This window comes from Lissotriton helveticus, chromosome 6 (assembly GCF_964261635.1).
Source record: "Lissotriton helveticus chromosome 6, aLisHel1.1, whole genome shotgun sequence".
Lineage (NCBI taxonomy): Eukaryota > Metazoa > Chordata > Amphibia > Caudata > Salamandridae > Lissotriton > Lissotriton helveticus.
In genome coordinates, this window is record NC_136067.1 from 1,236,306,667 (window position 1) to 1,236,333,187 (window position 26,521).

The window sequence follows — 26,521 nt, forward strand, 5'->3', positions numbered from 1 at the left end:
CCTTACACAATAGCCGTCTGACCCATATCCCATACGGACCAACACTGACTCAGACAGATAGATTCTATGGAGAATTTCCAGCTGCACCAGGTGCAGCCTGGAAGATATAGCCACCTCTCGGGGAGATGCCACCACTGCCAACCATTCGTCATCATCTAGTCCCGCTACATCGTGGTCCCATTTAACCATCAGATAAGTCAGGGGATCTGCCATGATGTTGACTGGTTTTCTGTAAATGAGTGATATTGCCTTCTCCGGCAGATCGTCATCTAGTATCTGTCCTCCAGCGGGGAGGAATCGGGGAGTTCACTACCCATGGGGAGAACCACAAGTAGGGCATGTCTAATTTGGAGATACCTAAAATATTCAGATTGCGCTAGTTCATACTCCTCCTGCAGCCAAGAGAAAGGGACCACCCCACCTGACTTCCACAAATCTCCCACCTTGGTAATACCGATAAGGTCCCAACGATCAAAACATCTAGAGCGAATCAACCTGCCCAATTGCTCGCTATGCCAGAGTGGCATAGCCTGCGTAATTTTCCCCTCCCATCCCAAACTTTTGGTAGCCACCTTCCACACCTGCACCGCATGCCCCATTGGGCCAGTCAGGGCGGGTTTCAATGACCGTACATAAAGGGACCCTTCAAAGCTGCCTCCCAGAAGCAGCCATCTGTCAATCCGGAATGCTGGGTCACCCTGTGGCCTATACATACGTTGGTTAATCGTCGCAAGATGAGATGCCCAGTAGTACTTCCGTATGTCTGGAAGCCCTATGCCACCGTAGAACCACCACAGCATAAGCTAGTTTGTCGCAATACGAGGTGGTTTACCATCCCACAACAGGTCCTGTATGATGCAGTCTATTTCCTTAAAGTACAAGGGTGCTACAGAGTGTGGAGTATTATGGAGAGCATATACGGATCTGGGAAGAGACGTAATTTTGAACAGGGCAGCACACCCCAAAAGAGAGAGCGGAAGTGTTTTCCAATGTAAGACGTCACCTTTAAGACTCGTGAGGGGCGGCAAGAGATTGTGATCGTAGAATCTGGACGGATCCTTCAAGACCCAGATCCCCAGGTATTTAAAGCCGTCAACAGCTTCCACCAGTTGATATCCCCGGAGAGCACGGGTCTCTTTACATAGAGGGCATATAACACCGATTTGGAACAGTTTATAGAATAGCCAGCATATCTGCCAAACACCTGGAATATATCGAGGACCACATTGAGGGATGCAGCTGGGGACACCAGATAAAGCAAGATGTCGTCCGCATGGCTGTTGGTAGAGAAGCCGAACCCAGCTCGTAAACTGGGGCCCAAAGCCCAGCTTACGAAGGACCGCAAACATATAAGGACACTCGATGGTGTCAAATGCTGAAGCCGCGTCGAGGGAGATCACAACAGACTCCTCTCTAATTGTGTCGGCACGGCACAGCACACCGTGTAGCCTACGCAGGTTGAGGGAGGTGTTCCTAGGGAGCATGAATCCAGACTGGTCTGGGTGGACCAGACGGGTAATGACCCCAAGCAGCCGTGAGGCAAGGACCTTCGAGAGGATTTTTGCTTCGCAGTTGAGAAGCGAGATGGGCCTGTACGAGGAACATTTGTTACTCGGCTTGCCCACTTTATTAATGGCTACGATATTAGCAAGCCACTGATCCTCGGGCAGCATCTCCCCTCTTACTATCCCGAAAAATTGAAGTGAGACAGGGTGCTATCTTGCCCGAAGTGAGCTTAAACAATTCAATGTCCATGCCATTAGGGCCCGACGCCTTCCCACCGCGTACGTCGTGGAGGGCTTTTTCGACCTCTGTGACTGTGATGTCCAGGTTGAGATCAGAGCGCTCCGATGAGCGAGGGCAGGGAGATATCTCGCAAAAGCGAGGAGGCCTCCTCCTACGTATGTGGGGTTTGTGACGTATAGAGTGACTGGTAGTATCAGCTGAATGCATCTGCTATGTCCTGGGGGGCAGTGAGGCGGGGGAGAGAGTCCGACTCTATTTCAAGCACAACTCTATGGGCCTGGTCTCTACGATCAAACTAGGCCAACAGTTTGCCCGCCTTGTCGCCAACGTCATAGATTCTACTGAGTGTGGCCCTGTGGTGGGACTTAGCAACCTCAGTCGTCAAGTCGGCATATTCCTTGACTTTAATGCGCAATCTCCGCCGCACCCCCCCCTGAGTCATCAAGCCAGAGGGATTCCTCCAGAGATAGAATTTCATCCTCCAAGCAAGCCATATCTGACCACTTCTCCTTTCGCTGTCCCTAGATCTGACCCAGAGCCATTCCCCTTATGACAGTTTTATAAGCTTCCCATAGTGTTGTCGCCGAGTCTACAGTCCCGACGTTCTCCTGGAAATAAAGGTCATACTGACTGACGATCTAATCTCTGATTGGGGCGGGGGGGCGGGTCATGTAGTACCAGGAGCTGATCGGGGCCACCCGGCCCACTGTGGGCTCCCTCACCTCCAGGCGACACACGATAGGTGAATGGTCGGAGATACCCCTAGCCAGATGCCGTATTTCCCTGACGCAGCCAATTTGATGTGCGAGCGTCAAATCTTAGTCTATACGGGGTATACTACGGTGAGCACCTGAGTAGAAAGTGTACTGCTGTTCGGCCGGGTGTAATCTCCTCCAGACATCTACTAGATCCATCGCCCCAAGAAAGCTATGGATCTGCATGCGGGAGGGCGGCAAGGCCTTCTGGGGCCATTGGTCAAGAGAATCACAAACGATAGAGTTGAAGTCGCCCCCAATCAACAGTTTGCCATCCGGCAAGGCTAAGAGGAGATCCCCAATGTCTGTAAAGGCTTGGGTGTGCAGCCCGGTGGCACGTAGACAGAAAGGAAATTAAGTATGTGCCCTTCCCAGGTCCCAGAGTCGGCCACGTATCTTCCCAGGGCGTCAGTGCGAAACAGATTGATAGTCATGGGGAATGATTTTCGTACCATTATGCCCACTCCCCGAGAGCCAGAGTCGAAAGCAGAGTGAGCCACCAATTGGAAACCCCACCACGACATGATCCTACAGACATTTCCAAGCAAGTGCGTTTCTTGTAAAAGGACTATACAGAGGGAGTGTCTTTTCAATAATTGAAGCACTATTCTCAGTTTGATCTGGTCTCCCAACCCGTTTACGTTCCATGACAACAGTTTGAGTCCCTGCTTAGGAGCCTTACCCATCGCGTCCCATTGCGTGGTCATTCCAATGCAGGGGGAGCTTCCCGTGGCCACCCCAAGGGGAGGACACTGCCACAGACCACTCAATCTTCAGAGAAGGATTTACCAAAAGCATGTACACAGCGATTACCTTTCCATGAAACCAGTCATATTTGTCATACCTAAAAAACAATACACACTAAAACAACCCCCACCCTCCTGTAACACTGAGTAGGATGCATGATGGAGAGATGCAGTGAAGAGGATGTCCACCCCCACCCAACACTTAACACCACCAAAGAAAAGAAAAACAATCAAAAGCCCCCCACCCTCAAAAAATCACCTTCCACCCCCCTCCCTGCCTCCCTGCATGGGGAGCATGAAACCACCCGCCTGCCCAAACTTGCAGAGTGCCCTTCGCCTAACCTGAAAGAAAAACTTGTAGGAGCGCGTACCAACCCCACTCCCCATAGCAATGTCTTGTAACAAATGTATGCCCTCAGTACTGGTCCCCTGTACGGAGGTGGGTCGTGAGAGAACACCAGTCAATGAATGTCCCCATCGCCCCACTCTGCACATATAGTTACGTGTCCGTCGTCTTTGGGATCAGCAGGCAATCCTAGGCACCCAACAGATGGGTGCAGCACCCAGAGTACAGGGACCACAAGAAGTTCACCAAGGTGGATCAAAGTTAAGAACTGTCCAGGGTCTCACCGCTCCTCCTTTTGACTCTGGCCCAGTGAGGCATTGGCAACAACACTGTCCGGCTTTGTGGGTCGTTGATGATCATCCGCCCGTGGCTGTGGACCCGTCCCTCAGCAGTCCCTGTTGTTCCTCTTCTCGACTGTGCGTCATCCCTCAAGCCAGTCCCATGCGTCCTCTGGACTGGAAAAGAACCAGGTTTTTCCCTCCGCTTCGACACATAGCTTTAAGGGGAACAGCATTGAATATTTGATCTCCTGCCCACGCAGAGCACTTTTAACCTCTAAAAAGCTGCGGTGTTGCTTCTGCACTCGTAGTGTACAATCAGGAAAGAAAGTGATTGTGCTGTTATCGATTGTGACCGGCGGGCTTACTCTTGCTGAGTGTAGTATGACATCTCGATCTCTAAAGTTGAACACCCGCACCAGGAGAGGGCGGGGTGGAGCTCCTGGCTTAGGCATGCCACCTGGCACCCTGTGTGGCCTTTCAATCGAAAAGTATTTGGATAGTCCCTTTGGTTGAAGGTGTTGTAGCACGAGGTTTTCAACATAGAGATTGACCGCCTGTCCCTCCGCCCGTTCAGGAACACCCAAAATGCAAACGTTGTTGCGGCGCATACAGCTCTTGTAGTCATTGAGCTGGTGCGTTAACAGTTCCTGGTTGGCCTGCAGATCTGCAACCTGGCGCTTAAGCAGATCAGTCAGTCAATAGGTCTTTGGTAGTGGATTCCACCTCAGAGAGATGCTCGTTTGTTTTGCGCATGTCTGCCCTGATCAGGGAGACCTTAGTCGAGATGGTATCAATGCCGCCCTCCAGGGATGTGCGCACCATGGTGATGGCCACCAGAATATCCTGCAACGTCCGCTCCGATGGGTTTTTGGCTTCTGTGGAAAAGGTCTGTGCGTCTCCCTGTCTCTTCTGCCAAGCTTATGTTTCCAACTTTGTCTGGAGCGCATTGTGTCCGCCCCAGCCGCTCGCCATGGTGTTTTTTGGTACCTCAGTCGCAGCCGGACAAACAGGAGGGGCCAGCCGGTTACTCACCACCGCTTGCGTATGGAATCTGCTCCAAGCCGGCCAGTCGGGTTTCGCCAGCCAGTTATCACCAGAGACAGTGGCGACTGATGCGCGCCCTGGAAAGAGCGGGGGGGCTGCAACAGAGCCCCGGCGTTCCGGGTGTTCAAAACAGGTAAGCTCTGAGTGTGTTCAGTGATACAAGGAGTAGTGCGAGTTCCCAGCGGTGGCTACTTGTGGAGGGCAAGTTCTAGACGTGTAACCCAAAAGTTAAGTACTGCGGCCAGGAAGTGAGCAAGAGGCGCAAACAGTAGTCCACGGAGGCTGGGGGTCAACAATGTGTGCGGCGTGCACCGAACGCAGCAGCAGCGGACCCTCCACTCCAGCGCCCCAGAGATCGTACCTTGTTGGTGCTGCAGGGGGAGCGCAAAGAGGTGGCATCTAAATAGGTGACTCTGAAAGAGATGCCTCAGGACAAAGTACCTCCAGAGGTGTGCCGTGGGCAGCCTTTTGTGCTTGGTGTCTTGCTATCATTACATGGAAAGCCAACTTGTGAGCTGGAGACCCTGAAGGCGAGTGGTGGGGATCTTCCTGGGTTAAGAGCTCTGTGTGTTCATCATGAGCCCCCTCAAAGAAGGCATCTATTGAAGGGAGGGGCGGTGCCACGATCAATAGTTCCCCACTTCTCTGTTGATGGCATGTGGCCTGTTTTTCCGTGTCCCCAGGGGCCCCAGCCTCAGTCCCGCCAGCGGGGCAGCCACCGCTCGTGTCCGCTCTGCGGACGTCTGATCATACCACACGGGACATTGCTCAGCCAGTTAGGGGCTCCGAGTCGTTCCTTCCGGGTGCCCCACAGTGACTGCTACAGCTGCAGCTCCCAGCACCGACAATGAGGGAAGTCTGCGGCAGGAATCCACCCCTAGCTGGTCAGTGCGAGGCTTGGGGGCCAACGCCATGTAGAGAAAGTGCACTGCGGCGGGTAGGCCTCTATGCGGCTTCCGCCAGGCCCCGACGGGCTGTTAACGTAACCCACACACCAGTCGCTGGCAGTCTCGTTCACGCTGCACCGTCCGGCACCCAATTCACGGGGACTCAGCTGCCTCACCTCCGGCGGAAGCAGAACACGCTCAAGGCTCATCAAAGCGGCCCCCCAAGAAGCAGCAGACGGGCGGCACTGCAGGTGTAGATCAGCAGTGTCTGGCGGCGTGCGTCCTCTCGGCCACACTCCCATCCTTCGCAGCACCGCTCGGGACCAGCTCCGGATTGGCAGCTCTCCTCTCCGGATCCGGCCCAAACACAGCTGGGTGATCCCCCTTCCCCACAGGAACCATCGACAACCGTTTTAGGTAGGTCTTAATCGGGGCAACACTGGCATGAACTGATAGTCAGGGAGTATCTTGAGGGAGCTCCGCTAGTGAGCGGCCATTTCTCCTGGCAGTTGGCCAATGCTCCCTGGTGCTTTCAGGTTAGCAAAGAAAATCTGGTTCAAACAAGAATAGTGGAGCAGGAAGCACAGCGCTCTACTAGGGTTTAAAACACACTGCCTGACATATCTTGCACCAAAGCGTTTTTTGTGCCCCAACATACTACAAGATCCACCTTCATGACAGGCATTATATTGCTTAATATGGGAAATATATCCATGAAAACAGCCCCAGCCTAGTCATAAGAAATACATTCATCATTGTCACTACACAGCCTTGTTCTGTTCACCCTTTTCTAGGTGTTGTAAAAGTGGGACATCTCTTTTTTTCACTGTAAGTCACACAGAGATTGAGAGGCAGCTGCTCCCACTCAATAAGCCACCCAGCGTAAAAAACATTGTTTTGCATCCTCCCAATAATGGCGCCCAGCCTACATCCGCTCTTGAGATAAAACGCTGGGGCACCCACCTCACATTCTGTTGTTTTTTTCTGCACCGGTGAGACACCAAGTTGCAGGTAAGTGCTATGTTTGTACAGTCTTCTACTATCTTGTAGGAATATCACGGCAGCGGACCTGCGAGGTATGCTCAAAAAAGTACATTTTCACTGCTTGTAACACTCCGACTACGGCAACGCTCTCTATGCTAGCATCTCCTCAGAAGACTCAAGACCATACAGAACTCCACAGCTAGACTCATTGTGAACCTCCCCAAGCGAATCCAAATTGCCCCCCCGCCTGAAAGACCTCCACTCACTCCCCATCCAGAACAGATACCAGTTCAAGATCCTCACACACGCCTACAAAGCCATCGATGACCTAGGACCTACCTACATCAACCATTGACTGAACTTCCACCTACCCTCTAGACACCTGCGCTCATCTTCACTCGCCCTCGCACACACCCCCGCATCCGTCACAGCCACAGAGGTGGCTGCTTCTTCTCCTACATCGCTGCCAAGACCTGGAACAACCTTCCCCTCAGCTCCATACAGCCCCCTCACTGGCAGATTTCAGAAAGGAACTCAAAACCTGGCTCTTCAACTGAGACACAGCTCCCATATGCTCCCCTAGGGGTTACAGTTAGCGCTTTACAAATGCTTATTGATTGATTGATAACAGCCTCTGCCACAGCGGGGCCAAAGCTCGTAGTATAATCCATACCACTAGGGGCTTACCCCATAGGTGCTGGCTGTTTTCTCCTGTGCCCAACACAGCTCTTTAATGATAGTTACAACCAGAAAGTGTGTGCTCTCTGTTCACAGTGCACACTCATTGATTGTTTGTGCTTAGTAACATACAAACCCTAGTTAAAAGCAGCTGAATAGGTCTAGCTCTATGTAGCGGGGTAAGAAAGAGGTAGACCAGGTGGGGCAGTTCAAAAAGCTTTTCTTTTTTTCTTTCAAATAGTTTCTTCACTGTCCATAGGGGAGGAATAAGCCGTTTTTGATGATCCGTAGGCTCTACCACATTATTCCAGGCAGGCTGGATCTGAGTTTACCCCTAAAGAAACACAAAATAAACGATTATCAGCAATCTTACCACTTTTTGAATATTTGTAGGGAAGGGAGTGAGGAGAGAATCACCCAACATGTAGGTTGGTGCCAGCGGTAACCGTCACCAAGGAGCGGGGAGTGTGAGGGACCTAAGTAGGTCTTGTGAGGTGATAGATTGCTGATTCTCCCCCTAGAAAGGACCTGGACCTTTCTCCTACCCACCATCCATGCCCACGGAACAGAGCACGGACCTGAGTGAGCCAGGCCCCTCCGGGAACGAGGCTGGGCAATTTGCAATGTCGTTGGCTTCCAGGCACTCTCTGCGTGTTCTCGAGGTGGGTCTGCTCCTCTTCCGTTATCCTGCCTCAGTCGTTGTCTTCGCCTTGGGGCTGTTACACAGCTTCTCGCGATGTATGACTACCTTCTCCGATCCTCCAAGAAAACGCCGACTCCGTCTCGTCCTCTTCCGGGTCCTTTTCGCTTTCCAGGCCCGTCGACTCCTCCCACCAGGGGGAGAGTTCTCGTCCTCCTCCCTATCCTCTTGGCTTCCAGAAATTAAAGGGCTCACAGGGGTCTTGCTGCGGATCTTCGGCGGTATACAAAACAGTAGTAGAGTGTGTTGGTGGCTGGAAGGCAAACAAAGCTAGGGGACAATAAGGGATCCTGGCTTCATCCGCACTGCTTTCATTGATAGCGGACCTCGTATCCTGACACTCTAGGAGTTGCTGTGTATTTGAAGATGAAGCCCAATAAATGTGCGCAGAATTTAATACTATTGAAGAGCATGCACCAATGAAAAAGCCTGAGGGTTTAGGCCCCTACAAAGGCAGACTTGCAGGCCATGATCCAAGTGCTTTTAAGACCGAAGAAGGGGCTCCCTCTACTGAAAGACCTTGCATAGACCCTGATGATCAGAATGAATCTGATGAGGAAAAAGAAAGTTTTATTCTGGGTTCAGAACTTAAAGAGGTCCTGGAACATATAAGAGTAAATTAGCTTTTCCAGATGATCCACCATTGTCTGATCAGTTGGATGGCTTTTTTGCTCATCATATAAGGGAGTCTGAGTCTCTGCCACTTCATCCATTATAAAAATACATGATGCAGAGAGGAAAGAGGTTGACAAGTTTACTTTACCTCATTTCCTGAATAAGAAATACCTCATTGAGAGGTTTTCTGTGGAGTGTCCTTCCATGGTTAAAGTAGATGCCCTGATGGCAGGACTGACCACTCAGGATGCTATTATTTCTGAGGACGCTACCCCTACAGACCCGGTAGATCTGATGGTGGATCTCTCAATGAAGCAGTGTTTTTCAGTGTCCAACTTTGCAATTAGAACAGCCAAATATACACGGTGCAATCTTTATTGAAGGATTTTCAGTCGCTGGCACAACTCTTAGACCAAGGTTCTGAGGCTGCCACAATCCTGGCTTTGATGAAACAGAAGGTCAGGTTCCTTTCAGATGTTTCCAATTCCCCGAGTTCAACATCTTCTGCCGCTGGTCACCAACTGTGGATGAGACTCTGGAAAGTGGATGCTGACCAGAAAAATCAACTCATGAAGATTACCTTCAATGATACAAAATTCTTTGGGAATCAGCAAGATACATTGAGCAGAAAATCGGCTGAGGACAAGAAACTGTTAGCCTCAGTGAAGCAGGTTTCCAAAGTGATGTTTTCGAGTTTTGGAAGGGCGCTTGGTTAATCCTTTTAGTTTCAAGAGGATGCCGAGCCCTTTCGAGGTAGGGGGTGTGGCTGTGGTGGCCTGGTTCAGAGCTATGCACTGCTGACAAAGCTCAGAACCACCAGGCTGGATCAATAAATTACAGACTATGTGGCACCTCAAGAGCTTCATGTTGGGGAAAACGTACGTTTTTTGTGAAATAGTGGGAATCTTCAATTCAGGAAAATTGGGTCCTTCCTGTAATCAAAGGAGGAGTTAAAAATAGATTTTCATGCCATTCCCCCCAGAGTTTTCTGATCAATGCAGCTTTCAACAGACAAGGTGAAAGGTGAAGCATTCCTCTTGGGGATACAGAAGCTTTTGGCAAAAAGAGCTACATCCACGGTCCCTTTTATTTCTGAGAAACCAGGTCAAGTGGCCCCATCCCCAAAAGCCTGGCAAAACATGCAAAAACGGCCACAGATTAATAAAACTCCTCCCATTGCACCATCCTCTCCCTGTCAACACCAACAAAGCAGAAGATCCATCAATAAAAAGAAATTTTTAAAAAAAGAAAGCAAAGGATCCATAAACGGACATTTTGTGTTGGAAGTATCACCGCTATGCCCCTTTTAAACAACCTGAAGAAAACTATTGACAGTAAACTTCCTTCCAGTGAAGGCACATTGAAGGAGTTAAAACTGAAGGGGGTTCAAACAAAGATGCAGGTGGGAGAAATGGAGCAGGTTTTGTTGAATTTGGGTACTGGTGAGTAATCAAGAAGATGGCTTCCAAGAATAAGAGATCATTTAGTTTGTACAACTGATTCCAGTATACTCAAAAAAGTTGAGGTACTCAATAAAGCTGCCCATGCTGCAAACTGGAGAATTGTTGGTATAGCTCTCATCCCTGATATGAGGGACATTGATTGAGGCATTAATGACACACTTTCGGCAGAGGTGTGGGAACTGCATATTTCTGTTGTGTTGGAAATTGATAAAGTGCTCTGCCTGATAACAAGGAGAGATGGAGGTAGAACTACTGGAGTTTGAACGAAGATTTGCAGATGTAAAACTCATAGGAGTTAAAGTCTTGGTGTTAGGGAACCTTAATCAAACCCCTCTGGACAAAAGAAGAGAGCTAGAAGTCATGAAAAGGAACTGTTGATGATTGGATTTGATGCCTCTTTCCAGTTCCCCTCAAACTTCAGGCTTGTATGTGATAAGACAGTTCACTCCTTTACTGACCCCGCAATCTCCATTAGTCTTTTTGGATAGAAAGAGAGTGCACCACGGACCTGGGTAACACAAACAGATCTAAAAATTCCCTGATGTTTATGTTTGTTCATCTGCGATATGTCTTGATTTGAGATCTAGAAGGAGGTTTTGTTATATTTGAGGTACAAACAGCTTGTATATGTGCAGTCTCTCCTTTTCACTTCACCCCTGCACCCAGGTACAAATAGCTTGTATATGTGCAGCTCTCCTTTTCACCTCACCCCTGCCCCCACACTCTATTTTTCTCCCCTCCTTTGATTGGGGCAGGGGTGTTGTATTGAAGTGAACTCACACTAAGGCTGATGTTGCTTGGATGCTACTTGAGCTAGGGAAGCCTCGAGGGGCTGAGTGGTGTAACGGCGGGCCGAACAGGAGAGGCGCGATAGGCTCTGGTCAGCAGGCTGTGAGACCACCATTAAGTGAAGCTTCAACCATGCACATCTGGATGAGCGTGCGCCGGGGGTGGCGCTCGTGGGCCCCTGGATGGAGGCAACAGGCCCAACACAGCCTGTTGAACTGTGGCGTGAGGGGAGAGGACAGAGAAGAGAGCAGATGCCTGGATTGGTGAATGCGGGGGTGGCAGTCTGGGCTTCCCCCGACACTCCTCCTGTGCTACATACACCAGATGCAGGCAATACTCGGTAAGGCCTTTTGACACACGGAGTGCCAGGTGGCTGATGTTGGGGGCCCCCAAATAGAATGGACAGTCACTCCTGCAGCACTAAGTTGAAGGAAGTGAGGTGGCCCCCTGATTCTGCCCCCTCTGGACCGTTGAGTCTCCTGTGAAGCGATGGACAGCGACAGATCCTTCCGCACAGGCCAATAGACAAAAATGGACATATATATGCAAGCGGGAGAGGGGGCTGTTGCAGAATGTACATGGGGGCAAACACATCAGATGCCCAGATACTAATGGCCATTACCCAGCTAAAGCAGATGCTGGAGCAAAAAATAGTTGTGGTATGAATAGATGTATTTTACTGCAAGCAGAACTCCGCAAGGTGAATGAGCACTCGGATAAAGAACACAACGTGACCGTCCTAACAGCAGAACTGCACGATCTGCTTTCAATAGTCCGCACCCTGGCAGACAGAACAACGCACTTGGAAGAGCGATTGGATGAGGAATGGTCGCAGAGGTGTAACCTCTGGTTCTTGGGCTTTTCAGAAGCCATGGAAGGAGCAATGCTGGAGCTGTTTTTGGAGGATTGGCTTAAGGACCAGCTTGACCCAGTGTAGCGGGTTGTGTAGAAAAGGGCAAGATACGAGTTTTCGTTACCACAGGATTTATTTTGGAAAACAAGAAGTCAGTACAGGTCTTTCGAAAGGGGGTCCTTCGGGGGGACCGGCTCCGTTCTCTTCGGCTTTTCCTTCTTGCGCTTTCTTCTTCTCTTTGTTTACGTCCGGGACTTCTCCGGGGCTTGTTCTCGTCTGGTTCCGTGATGACGACTGGTAGCCTCGAGCCGTGTAGGGGAAAGGCAAGAGAGGATATATATCAGTTCCTGTGATTATCGGATACAATTGAACCAGGGAAGGGAGTGAGGGATTTCCACACGTGCACAAGATATCACGGCGGGTGAGGGGTGTAGGTGTGCAGGGAAAAGGGTGAACTAGTAACAAACGGGGGTATGAGGTCACGTCACGGACCCACTCTTTCTCCCAACCCAGCCCGCTATACGGCTCCGTACCTCTGTGAGCCACACACCTCCTGGCGTGCGGCTGGGCGGCTCGTGTTGCCGATGGCCTCTTGGCTCCCGCGCCGTCAACGGGTCTTCCCTTGTTCTTTTTTCCTCCGTCGATGGTATTTCGGGTCTGCTATGCTCTTCTGCCTCTCCGTACTCGACTCCGCTCCGCTCTCTCCTTCCAAACCTCCGGTGAACAAGCACACCTGTGCGCCTGCTCCGTCAGTACTTGAGGGCGTTGTAGACGCCGCCCAGTCACCTAGAGCCTGCCAGTTAAAGGGACCGCCCTCGTCTTCATCCTCGTCTTGTGGATACAGCTGTCCCTCGGTGTATCTCCAGCTGTGAAGATAAGAGGGGTGGGGCATGGCATTAATCCCCAGTAGGGGGTACTGAGTCACTGGATTGTTGTGAAGGACGACACCCCTCGTTACACCCAGACAAACACTTGCCACTATTTGTCATTGAGATAGCCCACCAAGCCATGGTCCCCAGCCCCCCGGGTTGCCCGCCCACAGCAATTACTGCACAAATCCTTAATTACAGGAACAGAGACAGTATCCCAAAATAGGCCAGGGCTCACGTAGAGATTCAGTCTGGAGGTTAGAGTATCCGTATTTTCTCTGATTACAACAAAAAAGTTCAACTTGAGCAAAAATCCTTCCAGGTGGTGAAGCAGAAGCTGGAACAGTTGAATATCTGTTACATGCTGCAGTACCCAGCGAAGCTACGCGTTATCCACAAAAGCTGAAAGCTCTTCTTTACCACTCCTAAGGAAGTATGGGACTGGCTGGACAACAACCGTGGAGGGAGTGATGGTCGTACTCTGAACTGCCAAGAGAATGCCCCTAAGAACAACAAAAAACCTACAGGGAAGGTGTAGCAGGACGGTACACTACGATAGCTGACATCCTCGAAGGCAAAATGAGAGACACAGCGGATAGTGATCATACTGATGGCCAAACCCTGGATGCACCAATGAACTGAAGGGGGGACTCTGGGTTGGGTGGACCTGCATTTCTGAGAACTTAATGGCCTGTGCAGGGACAGGTGAGTGGAGAAACCCAATAGAGGTAGAAGACCCTAGACGGTTCCAGTAACACATAGGCTTCCCATGATATTGTCTTTACTGCATGACAGTGAAGTGGCGCTGGAGACACAGGGCAATGCCAGCAGGAGGAGGGACAAATTTCCTAAGGTTCACATGAGCAGGGTGCCCTGTGGTGCAACATGCTACAAAATGGCTGGTGTGTAAGACACTGTGGTGTCAATAGGGCCCAGAGGTAGCGTATAGGGATGCAGGAGGTGGCCCTGGCTCCTATGAATGACAGGTGCCTTTGCCTGCTGACAGTGGAGGACAAGTGGCCGACCCCTGCTGGTGAGGAATACATGCTGTTGAGGAATACATACTTTGTAAGCACTCACAGTGATTATTTAGGTGTTATACACCCAATGTTAGGAGGAAACATGGGGCAGTACCAATTGAGTTCTAGGGGTGCACCGGGGAGGATTGGTTGGTAAGCTCATGCACAGAGGTGAAAGGGCACACCTTGTGACAACAGATAGTTTGAAGGCTATACCTGAAGCGGTATGCCCACCTTGAGTGGTTTCTGGACCTGAAGCAGCGAACTGATTAGAGATGAGGCAACAAAGCGCAAAGAACAAACCAGGATCATGGGTAATGCAGATATGGGAACACTTCACGTTGCCACTTGGAATGTTAGAGGCCTTAACGCTTACACAAAATGATATAGGGTACACACTTACCTTCGTAGACATGACACTCCTGTTACCATGCTACGAGAGACGCATTTAACAGAGGAAGAAGCGATTAAGATGAAAAAGAAATAAAGCGGGCATATGTACTCCTTGAAGTCATCCTCCTATGCAAGAGAGGTCACGATATGGATGGCTCCGGGTGTGACCTTTCAGCATTGCTGTACAAAATGCAGACGTAGCGGGACGATTCATCATCCTTTTTGGGCTGTTAGATGGAAGGGAGGTATGCATGTTGACATTCGAGTTACTGTGGAGAGCTACTTGGAGCATAACTGGGGGCCACCGGAACCACAGCAACTTAATGAGAGACAGTGAAAAGCAGTGGCGATGAAAGAATACCTATCCAAGACATAAGGCATTAGACAACAGATTACACAAGAACTGGCACAAAAGGGGTACCACAGGCAGGGAGGCAAGCCCAGGATGGGGTGGACCAGTAGCCACTGGGGATCTCCTTGACATTAGACCGTGAAATAGTGACTCTCTAGGACATGCTCGACAAACATACACTCTGAGAGTACCAGCAGAAGTTACATGCCAAGGGAGACAAGACAGGGTGACTACTTGCCTGGCTCTTAAAGAGGGAGAGCCCCTAATCGCTTATTCTATGACAAAATAGACTCGATGGGACAAGAGTGGTGACATAGAGTTGCATAAATGTTGCCCTTTTAGACTATCTGGCTCAACTCTAAAAGAGACCGAACAGCACTGACCGGATGCAAATAGGAGACGTTCTGACACACCTCGATCTACCAAGGCTCTCGCAAGAGGACAGTGCAGGATTAGAAACAGAAATTACAAAATATAAAGTACTGGACGCCATTAAAGGTCTGACAGCAGGGAAGACATCAGGGGAGGATGGGTACCCAACTGAATTTTACCAGCACTACACCAAGATACTAGCTAAACGAATGCTGGAATTGTATTTGGAGGCTTACTGAGTCACCACTCTGCCTCCCACTATGAGAGAAGCCATAATTGTTATAGTCCCAAAGCCTGACAAGAACCCAGAGGAGTTGATGTCTTATTAGCCACTTTTGATGCTGAACACTAGACTCAAAGGTACTCTCCCAAATGACAGATTCTAGACTTTTGCCATAAATGGGAGCCCTGGTGCACGAAGACCAGTGTGGGTTAATCCTGAGTCACAACACAATGATAAATATCTGGCGTCTCTGCCATGTGCTGACATGTACACAAGGGGTGCAGAAGGGGGGAGCTCTAGTGGCCCTCAATATTGAAAATTTCTTTGATTCCCTCAGCTGGGCGTATATATTTAAGGTCCCGATGGTGATGGGCTTTGGCCCAAATATCTTTTTTTTTTTTTTTTTTTTTTTTTGCGTAAGACCTTTATTAACACAAAGCATGTGACACAGCATGAGCCTACAACCCTGGGGCCGGCTCGCTACGTTTATGGCAGCAACCATCATCAGACCCGGTCATTATACAGATACATCTTTGTTATGTGAGGCGAAGGTCGTCCGCATGTCCCCCTCATGGTTACTTAGCTGGCATATGAACTGAGCCTTACATTTTCACATTTTATAACAAACAAAAACAGAACAATAGTCCCCCAACTTAGACCGTGCAGTGCAATCTTAACTTTCACTCTGCAGCTATTATGACAGTTCGGTTCCCTTCACGGTTCTGCCGTTGCCTGGCTCATTCTCGTGTAATTACCTGCACATGTTTACCATCGGGTCAATCCAGGGGTAGGCTCTCCACATCATCCTGTATAGAAGCGAGGTATACCTCTAAATAACGCCAGATATTTTTGGGCCTGGATTTCGCCGGCAACTGCTCCTCATAAGTTTGTAGTCTGTCACGGCATGTGGACATGTCATGTAACCATGTTTCCACCTTTGGCACCTTTCTGCTGTGCCAACATTGCGCCACTTGTCTCTTTGCCAACAATAAGGCTACGGCACAGAACTTGCGTTTCACCGCCCTGAATTGTGGCACTATACCCAGCAGGCAGACTTTGGGCGTACATTGCACCTCTCCCTCCAAAATTACAGACAAGGTGGCTGTTACCTCCGCCCAGTAACTCGCTATCTTGGCACAGTCCCATGCCAGGTGTGCAAAGCCCGCTCCCTCCCCATTACATCTTTTGCACCTATCTTCCTCCTGCAACCCAAATCTAAGCAATTTTGTCGGCGTGTAATAAATTTGGTGCAGGAATTTAAAATGAATAATTCTTAGGTTGCCGTTGGGAGTCAGTATCTGTGTCAGGGCACAAGTGCTAGTCCATTCTTCGTCTGTTAATGGCGTATCCAATAGTGCATCCCACCGCCCCCTGGCCTGCATCGTGTGTCCCGCTAATTCTGATTGTGCAGCTGAATAAAGTCTGGACACTAGGTGGGATAAATCGTTAGTTGTGATCAATAATTGCAGCGGAGCCAGGCATTCCGGTTCCGATGGGAACGTCGGGTAGTGCTCTCTCAAAGCCCTGGTGAGTCTGTAATATGTAAAGTGAAACATGGGAGTTTGGTTCTGGATGTAGCCCAACTGGTCTATGCCTATGAATGTGCCTCCTAAAAACACATCTCCCATCTTGTCAATACCAGCTTTACTCAGTAGGGACATCCCGACACTCTCCCTGGTGACTGACAACTCCTGATGATGATGTAAGGACATGGCCGGTGCATATAGCGGGGTTTTATGAGCTAACTGCCCTAACCTATGCCAAGCTTTGACCGTTGTATCCACCGTATTAATATCCCTAGCATGTAGCGCGGGTCGCGTATGTGAAATGATCGCCGAGAGGGGAACAGGATGCGCGTCACTCTCCTCTATAGCTGCATGTGTGAGGTATGGGACCGTATGGTACCAGTACGCCGCGAATTGCGCCTGCGCGCAGAGGTAGTACAGGAGGAAATCAGGCACACTGAAGCCACCCCGTGCGAACGGGAGCGTAAGAGTCTGTAGGTCCACACGGGCTTGCTTGCCAGCCCATATCAGTGTCCTCACCAGTGAGTTAATGCGACGGAATATAGCCTGTGGTGGAGTGATTGGGATGTTGTTAAACAGGTACAGCAATTTGGGCAGTACGTTCATTTTAACAATAGCTATCCTGTCGGCTAACGACAGGGGCAAATGTATCCAGCGCTGGATGCTGTCCTCCAGCTTCGAGAGAACTACACCGTAGTTCGCTCTTAGCACCTCCTCTGGATCTCTATGGTACATCACCCCCAAATACCTGATCGGGTCTTTCTGCCACTCTAGCGGAAAATCCACAGCAAAGGGGGAGGTGGTGTCAGTGAGGGGTATTATAGAGGATTTGGCCCAATTTATAGCCAGCCCTGAGTGTCCTCCGAATCTGATGTACTCCCTGAGTAGCGAGTTCAGGTGAGTCTCGGGGTCACGGACATATAGTAACATGTCGTCCGCGTATAGCGATATGTGAAGCGGCCTTGCTATAAAATTTAAAGCCGATTCCCTGTAGTTCTGCCTGACCAGACAGGCCAGAGGCTCCAGCGCTAGTGCGAACAATAGAGGTGAGAGCGGGCAGCCCTGCCTCGTCCCTCTCTCAATAGTAAAGTGTTCCGAAACGTAGCCATTGATTCTAACCCTGGCGCACGGCTTCGTGTAAAGCAAGGTGACCCACTGCACAAACCGTTTGGGAAACCCCATCCTATTCAGGACGGTGATCATATAACGCCACTCAATGGAGTCAAACGCTTTTGCCGCATCGAGCATGACCGCCACTGCTTTGACCGAGGGTTGCAGGTAGTGTGATATCGCAAACAGGGATCTAGTATTATGCGTGGTAGATCTGGAGGGCACAAAGCCGGATTGGTCCGGCAGGACCAGACTGGTCATCAGAGGAGACAGCCGCTTCGCTATAAGTTTTGCAAGGATTTTTGAGTCCACGTTTATTAGCGACAGTGGCCTATACGAGTCGCATTCCTCTGGATCTTTCGACGGTTTGAGGAGTGCAATGATCATGGCCTCGCGCAACGTGGGGGGGAGCAACGCCTTTTCAAAAGAGGCGCCGTACATGTCCACCAAGTGCGGTGCAACAATGTCTGCATATTGTTTATAGAATTCCGAGGTGTACCCATCCGGGCCAGGCGCCTTACCATTCGGCAACGAACCTATCACCTCAGTCACCTCTTCCGCCGTGATTGGTCTGGCCAGATATTCCCTGTGCGCGTCAGACAGCCAGCCAATCGCCACATCGTGTAAATAGTCATATGTGTCGGCCGCTGGGGCAGTGGGTTTCGACTGATAGAGTGACCCAAAGGAATCCACAAAGCAGTTCAATATGTCCGCGGCATGTGTTTGTGGCACACCCTCCTTGGACTTCACCCTGAGAATTGCTGTCGGGCCACGGCCCTCACAGATTTTCCGAGCCAATACAGCTCCAGGTCTACCCCCCTCTCCAAAGGCTCTGGCCACATGCGTGCGATTCAGGTACTTCATTTCTGCGTCAAGAAATTCCGCGTGTTCAGTGTGCACTTCGCGCAGCTTAGACAGAAGGGAGACATCTTGAGTGGCCTCGTACAAGGACTCCAGGTCTCTCATCTGCCGCTCGCATCTGTGTATTTGGCCTCTAATATCTTTAAGAACCCCTATGGTTGTGCTAATGCAGACCCCCCTAATCGTGGCTTTGAAAGCCTCCCATAGGAGACACGGGTCTTCTGTTGTTGGTGCATTGATTTCAAAATAGTTCTTTATCTCTTTTTTAATGGTGTCTGCATACACCGTGTCAGTGAGGGCACGCGAATTGAAACGCCACTGAAAAGGAGGTGGCGTGTAACGTGGGATTTCTAACTGCAGTAGGACGGGGTTGTGGTCTGAAAGTGTGCGGGGCAACACCTGAAGGTGACGAGCCCACAGTGCCAAGTCCTTGGTGCCCAACCAGTAGTCCAGCCTGGACCAGCTGTTGTGTGAAGCGGTGATGTGTGTTGCCCCAGGTGTGTGAGCATGTTTCAGCCTCCAAAGGTCCGCCAATCCCAAGTCTTTCATCATGTGACCTACCATTAGGCGCGATTGCTTGTGCTGTTCCAGGGAATTAGAGGAGCGGTCTAAGCCGTCCCGCAGGGTTATGTTCCAGTCACCTCCACATAATATGTGTGTGCCATTATGTTTCTGCAGGTGGTCCCAGATGTCTCGAAAGAACTCCGGGGCGTCCGAGTTCGGCCCGTAAACATTCAGCAATGTCACACGCTGACCTCTCAGTGTGCCTGAAACCAACACAAACCTTCCAGACGGGTCCTGTGTAACATGTTGAGGTTCAAAGCCCACCCCCCGCTTTATCAAGACGACCACCCCTCTGGAGTAGGAAGAATACGAGGCCCTGTATACCGCCTCTGCCCACCGTGAGCCCAAGTGAGCGTGTGTGTTTGGCGCCAAGTGTGATTCCTGCAGGAACGCTATGTCCACATTCCATCTCACCAGGCTAGCGAATACCTGCCTGATCTTACGAGGTTGTGAGAACCCTCTAATGTTCCAGGTGAGTATGTTCAAGTTTCTCCTACCCGCATCCCCTGGACCCATCTAAAGTCGTAAATACAAAGCATGAAAAAATCATCCATTTCAACAGTGCAGGAAGTTTCAGCCGTTCCCTAGCGTGAAGACCAGCCGGTGTGTCGGCTGGCAGAACCAACGGAGAACATAAGAGGAGAGGCTTATCGCACTCGTTCGGTCTATGTATACACTTAAGGAACCCCCCACCCCTTATCCCTCCCACTCCAGCAACCCCAACCTGCCGAAGCCTTACCCCATCAGTGCACCATTCCCTCAAACACAAAACCATAACTATAGTGCCCAATCGAACTCTAGTGGGTTATACCCTCACGGAGGTCCGCCAGGAGCACAACTCTCCACCCGGTAGATGGGTGCGGGCGATGCTAGACAAACTGTGTGATACGCAATTTAAGTGATCATCCATCTCCACCCCCACCGCCCCCCGACAACACATCAACAGCGTCTCAAAAGATCATAACATGTCAAGCGCAGCACCATCCCCCCGCATGTTCAGTATTCAAGCATCAAAGAGCAGATCCCTACCCCCCCACACCGCCGTCCGCCTCCACAGCATATCCAACCTGTTAAGGGCGTCATTTGGTTGAAGTATGTGGAATCGGGAAACAGTAGGCAGCTAATTTCTTACATGGTTCAGCAGCCCGCCTAGAGTGAGCTCGCTCAGCAGAACAAACTATCAAAAGGAGTCATTTCCGGCCGCCACTGTTAGTTAGCAGTGCAGGAGGGAGGGTATGACAGTACGGGGCCGATAAAATACATAAGCAAGGTGAATCCTGCAGAGCAGAAAGCAGTCATATCGCCCCATCATGTCACCTCCAACCGAACAGGGAGACGCCGCTGCACCGGCCTCACGGTTCACATTCCAGTAAATCAATGCCATGGTGGTCCCCCCAGCGCAGCGCCTGCGGCCATGCTATAACGCATGCTAGCAATCCATGCAACCATGCCCTGTATTCGGCGCGCCCAGTACAGCAAGCGGGCAAATCGCAGTCCTAGTAGATTGTCGGTGTGTGAGAGCAGGCGCATAGTCTTTATCCTTCCCCCCATCAGTAATTGCAGTCTAGAATGCTGCGGGGCCGCTCAGCCACCCCACTGCAACGGTTACAAGAGAAACCACAGCAGTCAAATGTGGAGGATGTGAATCGGACCGCTCGGTACGCGCCAGGGGAGTTGGCGCCATAACAACCCGTTACCATAATCCAGCCTAGTGTGGGGTGTGCGGGCATGAGCGTGTGGGGCAGCCTCGCGCCATAATCAAAGTAACATTAAACTGAGAAGCTTCAGTCTCGGTCGCTCCATCGCATGCCCACCACCCAGGCATTCAGTCTGCACAGGTGTTCTCCCACTACCTTGTATGCATGAAGTCGGTGCCAAACTCGCCAACCAGCACCGGCACCTGCGGCCCAAAACTAACTGTCACAAGCCTCCAGCACAATCCAACTCACCACTGGCCGGCATGGGAACAGTCTAGAGGCTTCAGTCCGAGTCAGGACGCTGTTCATTTTGTGATCTGTCTTTCATCTCTCGCTGCACCTTTTTAACAAAATCTTGTGCCGCCTTTGGTGTCGCTAAAACAATCGCTTTCCCCTGCCACACCACTCGGAGTTTCGCCGGATACAGCATGGAATACACAATGTTCAACTCTCGCAGTCTGGCCTTTACTGTAGTGTATTCTTTCCGGGCCTGTTGGACTGCAACCGTGTGGTCGGGGTAGAACTCCAGGGAGTTACCTTGGTGTTGGATTTTCCCTTTTTCTCTCGCGAGTCGAAGGATCGTGTCTCTGTCGCGGTAATTAAGAATCCGCGCCACAATTGGTCTCGGAGTGGCGCCCGGCGGTGGCTTCGGGGCCAATGATCTGTGGGCCCGCTCTACAATGAAAATTGGTGACAAGGCCTCCGCACCAAATAGATCTTTGCACAGGTGTTCAACGTAGACCTCCATGCGCCCCGTGTTGGTTGTCTCCGGCAGGCCTGTAATACGTATGTTATTGCGCCTCGAGCGCGCTTCCAAGTCCTCCTCCTTCGCTCTGATCACTTCCAGGAGACGTTCCATACCAGTGCACTTGGAGGTGGAGGCCCGTGCTTCGTCCTCAACAGCAGATATTCTGGTTTCGGCCTCATCCAGACGCTCGCCGTGTTTCTCCTGCCTCGCCGCCATGCTGTCCATTCTGCAAGTTAGATTGTCCAGTTTGCCATTGATATCCTGCAAGTTGGACTGAATCGCTAGAAGGATCTTCTCAATGTTGGTGTTTGTCGCAGGTCCGGCAGTGTCGCTATCTACCACCATATCCTCTGTTGGTTTCGTCGGTTTTTTGTTCTCAAAGGAGATTTTCGATTGTTGCTTGTCTGGCTTGCCCATGGTGCTGACTGGAGACGTTGTCTTCTTGTGTGTGGGCCCAGATGCCCTCGTGATTCTGGTCGTGGTCGCCGTGATGTACTGGACAGAGCCTCACCTCGTATCACCTTTAGGAGGACAAGGGGGCCCCCCCTCCAGCCACCTACCCACTTTTGTAGTAGGGAGATCGTCCGCAGTTCTCACATGTGGTTGCGCTGGGCCGTGCGGTCGGGGATTCTGTAGTGCGCCTTAGTAATTGCGGCGATATGCTGCAGAGCGCTGAAGAGCAGGATACGGCCCAGTCCACACCGTCCCAGAGGTCATGGGCATTTGGCGCGTGGTTTTACTCCCTCGCTCGGTCGCCACAGCCCAAACCAATCCACAGGCACTTCGAGAGAGACTGCTAGGATGACAGCGTTACAGGACCCCGACAGTGTAGCGGCCACCTTGGTATTATCACAATCTGGGGACGGTTGACCGTTCATCGGCGGGAAGTCGAACCTCCCCCACTCCGACAGTTGCCGCCGCCATCTTGTCAGGCAGTCCGCCCAGCGTAATTACAGCAGCACCTGGCCCTTCGTGGTCCAACGAGGCGAGATGTAGACAGTGAAAGGGAGAATGAGCAGGTCCTTACCCCCGAGGTGGTGCCACTCGTGCAGGTAGGTGGTATAGCGCTGGCGGCTCCTCACGCAACTCTGGTATGTCCTCCGGCGGCGGCCATATTGTCAGGCAGGCAGCGCGCTCGAACACCGCTTGGCAGGATAATTCAGTAAAAGTCGATTTTCGGTGCGCGCTGTGCATGCCAAACGCCGCCGCTCATCTTCCCACACCTGTCGATGCGCTCGGAGAGCGGGTACCGGGGGCTTCGACGGCAAGAGATCACATAATTGCCGATCGCCCGGCGGAGCTGCAGCTCAGGCAGCCATTACGCTGTGCGCCCCCTAGCGCCTCCTTGGCCCAAATATCTTGAAATGGATAAGACTCCTTTACACAAACCCGCCAGCCAGGGTCCGCTCAAGTGGCAGGCTCTCCAAGCCATGGACTAATTAAGAGAGGCACTAGGCACATGTGGTCTCCCTGTACGCCGAAGACATTCTGGTGTTTAGGCACTGTTCACACAGAGGACGGATAATCGAGCCGGCGTTCCTTTTTCCATACCGACAAGGCCTGTGATAAAGGAAATAAAACGGCCACTGGCCCACTATATAATCCGTTAACAGCGATGTGCCACCTCTAATAAATATCAAATTTCTTCAGGACAAAAGAAAACAGACTCACTACAGACAAATAAGAGTATCCTTCTGACAAGAAACCAGGTAAAAAATCACAGATGGCACTTAAGGTCTAAAAAAATCTATCAAGAGGGTCCATTTTCTGCAGTCGTGAATATAAGCCTATGTATCTATTCTAAACTGTTTTTCCCGAACGTTGAGACCTGAGCAACATGGCTGATGCCCGGTGGAGTTGCTAGACAACTAATGAGGAGATTGGCCCTGAATTCCCCTTGACCGTCACCTACCCAGCCGGGTATTGGACACAGTTCTTCCTCGTCTCCCTGCTATGGCTCCTTCTTCCCCTCCTTTCCTATAAATTCTCTCAACCTCGTTGTTTGTTTATTGTACCTTACTATGCTATTGTAACTGATATAATTTGTAACATAATGTTCCTCTGTTATAGCGCTCTGATACCTCTGGGTCTAGCCAGCGCTATATAATCCTTTTGATTTACCTTGTAATGCAATGATCCCCTGGTTAAGCGCTCTGATACCTCCGGGGCTAGATAACGCTATATAACCTTCGCAAATCAAATAAATTAAAAACTGTTTTTCCTGAACGCTGATACCTGAGTAACATGGCTGATGACCGATGGAGCTGCTTGACAGCTAATAAGGAGTATGGGCCAGGGTTTCGCCTTGACCGTCACCTACCCAGCCGGACATTGGGCATAGTTCCTCCTTGTCTCCCCGCTATTACTCCTTCCTCCCCTCCCTCCTACGAATTATTGAAACATTGTTTATGTGTACTGTACCTTACTATGCTCTTGTATCTTGGGTCAAGTTTGCGCTATATAAAACTTTATAAATAAATAGATAAAATATCCCTGTGTGGGCCTGGGAGGTGACGCCCACGCAATCTTATCATCTATTCGGATGCCATGGGAGTGTCGAGGGTTCTGGTTACTGGGCATCTAGGTAGCAGACTCAGCAACCCAGAATTATCAACTAAATATGGGAGAGTTGGAGGGGGTCTCTGGGTTCCCATAGCTTACAGGAACACACTTCCCCTATCGATAATGTGGAGGGTGCTCTCGAAAAATGGTACTGTTGCCCAGACGTCAATATGCACTGCAAAACATACTATCTCTGATCTGGGCAGGGAGGAGGAACAGAATTCGGCTGGAGATGCTAAAGTGAAGGAAAGAAGAGGGCCGACTTGGGCTGCTAGATTTAGAGCTCTACCATATGGCATCCCAGCTCCAACATGCAGTTAAATTATCCTTCCACTGAGTCTCCTCGGAGACTCAGTGGAAGGATAGGCTACCAATTTACTTGATACAGGGGAGGAAACAACCCAGTGGTAGTTATACAGGTGGCAGCGATATGGGATAGCACAGTGCAACGAGTGCTGAGGCGTACGTCCTTTAGGAGGTCCCAGCCTTTGGACTGGCTGCAACCATTTCGCTAAATTAAAGAGGTCATGACACTGGGTGCATGGAGAGAGGGAGAGTGCTGATTAGTGGGAGACTGTATCCAGCAGAGAGGTTCCTGGCATTTGAGGAAGCCGGAGACAGTTTTGGGGTTGCCAGTTCCTGTGGTTTGCGAAGCTGGCTTGCACAGCCAGAGAGCTCAGGGCTGGGTTCCCAAATGCGCCCCACGTATCACACATTAGAGGTACTACGGGAGAGGGGACAGTGAAGTAGACTAGAATCCCATACCTACCAAGCGCTGATAGCGGACCAGCCATCAGTCAATTTAAAGTGCACCAAACATGGGACAGGGCCCTGCACAGTCACCTGATGGGTGCTGCATGGACGCCGGTGTGTGCCCTGGTGCAGGAGGTGACCAGCAATGCCAGATTTAAATGTACACACTTTCATCTCCAGTGGACTTACTTGACATCTTACAGGCTACACAGAATCTACCCATCTAAGTCTTCGACACACACAAAATGTAGGGAGCAAGGCGTCACTTATTTGAATATGACATGGTCCTGTGGAGCACTGCAGGTCTACAGGGAGGAGGTGGTGAGGAGACTTGTAGAGGTGACAGGAGTGCAGCTCCAACTAATGATCCACCATTACCTCCTGGCTTTGATGCCAAAACCTAAACAGAGAACCATGCAGTATAGATTTGCAAAACTGAGTCTCATACTTGCTAAGCGCCGCATTGCAATATGTTTGATAGACAATAAAGAACCTACAGTCCAAGCATGGCTCAGAGATAACCCGGAATGGACCAAAGCAGAAGAAATGCAATAAAAAAAATCTGATAAATAATGAATGGAGGAAAGAGGACATCAGAGACTGGGCGAATAAGATGTTCCAACTAATTAGTGCGCCTATGGAAGCTGGGGGCGGTGGTACCCAGGGAGACATGGAAGGGGAAGAAAATGCAATACACAAATGCTAATGGAGCCCACAGAGACACATGTTACATGCGGGGCTAAATCAGGGAATGGAGGAGTGAATGACCGTACTAATATTTGGTCCTGCTGCTGGAGGGCTACCTCCGCGTTATGGATGAGGAAGTTGACTTGTACTTGTATTACACACTGTATTAAATCCCAATTTTTTAATTTTTTTTTTAATTCTATGTGAATTAGTACAGGCCAGGGATTTTTATAAGCAGCAATGTGATGGTGACAAACGTTCCAAAAATAATAGTTAATTTACAAACACTTGGCAAGAATTTTTTTTAGAAAAGGGGGCGTGGGTTGCAGCCCTAGATGGAGGTCACACACGCGGCGAGCTCCGGGTCAGGGGCGTTTCAATCCGTAAATTATCCTGTTATCCCTTTGCGGCACAAACATTGGCGATCTCACGAGACACGGCGGACTGTGCCGGGACCATCACGCTGCGATCCGGCGGAATGGGGATGCCGCGCATGCCGAGTACGGCCCGCTGAGGTTTCCAGCTTCGCAGAGGGCCTCCGATGTGGGAGTGGCCTCTGGAGCACCGAGTTGCAGTGCGACCTGCCCAGCCGACTGGAACCCAGATGGCAGCGTGCCTACATACGCGAGTCCCAGGATTCGTGTCTGAGGTTCTGCATACCGGAGCGGTGACTGGATGTACCTGGCAGTAATCAAATGTAAGCGAGGCATCCAGTGGTGAGCAGTCGTGTCTTGCGGCTGATGGGAGGTTGTGCCGTGGTACCTCCGAAGATACGTGGGCAGATCTGAGGAGCCGGCCCAGTGCCCTGGCCCCTTCGGTCTCTGCTGACCTTCCTTCGTCGGACCTAGGCTGGCGGCGCTGGGAACGGATTCCGCTGGCTGGGCCTGTATGCAGCGAG

At 50.7% G+C, this 26,521-nt stretch overlaps 1 protein-coding gene across 1 annotated transcript in view; it reads right to left on the bottom strand.

Annotated features, from left to right (window-relative positions):
- DZANK1 (double zinc ribbon and ankyrin repeat domains 1) overlaps positions 1 to 26,521 on the bottom strand; it is an 846,943-nt gene that overhangs the window by 690,584 nt on the left and 129,838 nt on the right. The window lies entirely within an intron of this gene.